The sequence below is a fragment of the Hyla sarda genome, unplaced genomic scaffold (genome assembly GCF_029499605.1).
Source record: "Hyla sarda isolate aHylSar1 unplaced genomic scaffold, aHylSar1.hap1 scaffold_2145, whole genome shotgun sequence".
Lineage (NCBI taxonomy): Eukaryota > Metazoa > Chordata > Amphibia > Anura > Hylidae > Hyla > Hyla sarda.
In genome coordinates this window covers 46,908-50,158 of record NW_026608812.1, presented here as the reverse complement: position 1 = coordinate 50,158, position 3,251 = coordinate 46,908, and the positions used below count along the sequence as shown (strand labels likewise).

General features: G+C 47.0%; 2 non-coding genes across 2 annotated transcripts; both read left to right on the top strand.

Annotated features, from left to right (window-relative positions):
- The first annotated feature begins 131 nt into the window (after positions 1–131).
- Positions 132–322, top strand: LOC130319643 (U2 spliceosomal RNA). The gene has a single exon (XR_008865790.1). It is a non-coding gene; the product is annotated as a U2 spliceosomal RNA (small nuclear RNA).
- Positions 323–2,411: 2,089 nt separating this feature from the next.
- On the top strand, positions 2,412–2,602 carry LOC130319642 (U2 spliceosomal RNA). Its single transcript, XR_008865789.1, has one exon. It is a non-coding gene; the product is annotated as a U2 spliceosomal RNA (small nuclear RNA).
- The last annotated feature ends 649 nt before the right edge of the window (positions 2,603–3,251 follow it).

Below are 3,251 nucleotides of genomic sequence, written 5' to 3'. Positions count from 1 at the left end.
GCTGTGTGTACTGGTGGTTGACTGCCCCCCAGCCCAGAGTGTGCATGGAAAATTGTCTGGCAGCCTCCCTGACAGCAAGCAGTGATAGTGCCCATGAAGGGGACCTTGTTGGGCCCGCCCCTTTCACGGTTATCGCTTCTCGGCCTTTTGGCTAAGATCAAGTGTAGTATCTGTTCTTATCAGTTTAATATCTGATACGTCCCCTATCTGGGGACCATATATTAAATGGATTTTTGAGAACGGGGGCCGATTTCGAAGCTTGCTTCCGTCGCCCTATGCATTGACCCGATATGGCAGTATCTTCGGGTACAGTGCACCACCCCCTTACAGGGTTAAAAAGAAAGATTCCTACTTTCATTGCTACCTGCTTGCTGGCTAGCCAGCTAGCCAGCCCTGTGGGCCTTGCTGCTGCTGCTGCTGCTGCTGCAGCCAAAAAACAAAAGGTGGTGCTGCTGCTGCTTCTGCTGCTTCTGCTTGTGTCTGGCCGCTGTTGGAGCGTCCAGGCACAGGACTTCTGCTGCTGCTGACTAAATGGCCTCCTTAATTGGATCATTTGAGTAGCCAGCACACCTGTGCAGGTAGGGCATGACATGATAGGCAGCTGCCTTGATAGCGGGTGGGTGCTGAATGTTCCTAATTGACAAAATAAGATTAATGCTTATGAAGAAATATAAAATCTCATCCCTTCCCCAATATCGCGCCACACCCCTACCCCTTAATTCCCTGGTTGAACTTGATGGACATATGTCTTTTTTCGACCGTACTAACTATGTAACTATGTAACATAACATGGGGGGGTCTCCTGGCTGTTCACACAGGTGTGTCATTGCTGTACATTGACCATGCATTGCTTCTGTGGTATTGCAAAGGCAAAGACAAATGCTTCCAGCCATCCATTGCACTAATGGATTGGTCATCAGCTGGCTGTCTATGTCCCGCATCAATATAGACCAAAGTACAGAGGGTTAGGCTATGCTATAGTGCACCTACCTGATGCATCAGAAGGTGCGAGGCCCTTGCTAAATTCTGTGCACAGACTTTGAGATCTATGCTTTAGACTGTATCTAAACCTGCTCCAACATGGACTGACATTCTGGCCTACTTTCAGCCGATGCGACTTGTCTGTCGCTGAACAGTCGCTTTTTATGTATTCAGCACCTATGTATAATGTTGTAAAAATGCTCTAGAAGCTAAAGTCGCAGAAATGTCACACATATTTGGCCTGCAACTTTCTGTGCGACAAATTCAGACAGGAAAAATCAGTATAAATCCTTAGAAAATTATCCCCCAGTGTCTCCATCTGCTGGCGGTATTGAATAAGCATTGCTGCACTGATGGGGTATGCATTAGACGAAAAAAAAGAAGAAAAAGAAGAATAATACGCCCAGAAAAGAGGCGAAAAGGAGAAAAACGTAAAAAAACGTGAAAAAAAAGTAAGAGGAAGAGAAGGGAAAAAAAGGTGGAAATGGGTTTAAAAGTGATTTCGGCGGAGAAATATATATATATATATATATATATATATATATATATATATATACACGCGCACACACACACATATATATAAACGTATTCTCCGTTGAGATATTGCAGCCGCTGCTGTGTCCAGGCCCAGGAGCCTTAGCACTGTGCTGTGATGTCACTCAATACCACTGACATCACTAGGTGTAAACAACATCTCTCCTTTGCTGTGTATGTGACTATGGAGCTGTTTGGTGATGTCGTCTATTATGGCCTTCATAGAAGCAACAGGAGATTGTTGCATCCATCTAGAACCCTCAGAACTACAGTGCTATGATGTCACTCACTTCCACAGGCCTTGCAGAGTGTAAACAACAACAACCCAGCTTTGTCGTGTATGTAACCATAGGGATTGTGATGTCACCTAGAACCTTCACAGCAGCGACAGCTTTATGAGGAGCATCAGCACTGCTCTGCCTGAGCAGAACCATCACCGCCATAGGTTGTCAAATAACCCGGATTTAACCCACACAGGTAAGTCCAATGGGGTGCAGGCATGTCCTCTATGCTTACAGCTTCCCGTGGGTGTTGGTTTGATACCGTTTGGGGACAGCCAAGGAGGCATCTGCAGGCAACAAAGGTAGGTGTGTGCTTGTGTGTGTGTTTCCTATGCAGATCCTAAGCCCAGTGTCACATGCAAGTAGGAGGAGTAAGAAGGGTTCCTGGCAAATCCGGGTTATGGATTGCATTTAAAAAGGCCCCGTGGGAGTGCAATGGGCCCCTGTCTTGCTGCTTAGCAATAATGGTATGGGTTTAGGTTCTGCTGTGTGTACTGGTGGTTGACTGCCCCCCAGCCCAGAGTGTGCATGGAAAATTGTCTGGCAGCCTCCCTGACAGCAAGCAGTGATAGTGCCCATGAAGGGGACCTTGTTGGGCCCGCCCCTTTCACGGTTATCGCTTCTCGGCCTTTTGGCTAAGATCAAGTGTAGTATCTGTTCTTATCAGTTTAATATCTGATACGTCCCCTATCTGGGGACCATATATTAAATGGATTTTTGAGAACGGGGGCCGATTTCGAAGCTTGCTTCCGTCGCCCTATGCATTGACCCGATATGGCAGTATCTTCGGGTACAGTGCACCACCCCCTTACAGGGTTAAAAAGAAAGATTCCTACTTTCATTGCTACCTGCTTGCTGGCTAGCCAGCTAGCCAGCCCTGTGGGCCTTGCTGCTGCTGCTGCTGCTGCTGCAGCCAAAAAACAAAAGGTGGTGCTGCTGCTGCTTCTGCTGCTTCTGCTTGTGTCTGGCCGCTGTTGGAGCGTCCAGGCACAGGACTTCTGCTGCTGCTGACTAAATGGCCTCCTTAATTGGATCATTTGAGTAGCCAGCACACCTGTGCAGGTAGGGCATGACATGATAGGCAGCTGCCTTGATAGCGGGTGGGTGCTGAATGTTCCTAATTGACAAAATAAGATTAATGCTTATGAAGAAATATAAAATCTCATCCCTTCCCCAATATCGCGCCACACCCCTACCCCTTAATTCCCTGGTTGAACTTGATGGACATATGTCTTTTTTCGACCGTACTAACTATGTAACTATGTAACATAACATGGGGGGGTCTCCTGGCTGTTCACACAGGTGTGTCATTGCTGTACATTGACCATGCATTGCTTCTGTGGTATTGCAAAGGCAAAGACAAATGCTTCCAGCCATCCATTGCACTAATGGATTGGTCATCAGCTGGCTGTCTATGTCCCGCATCAATATAGACCAAAGTACAGAGGGTTAGGC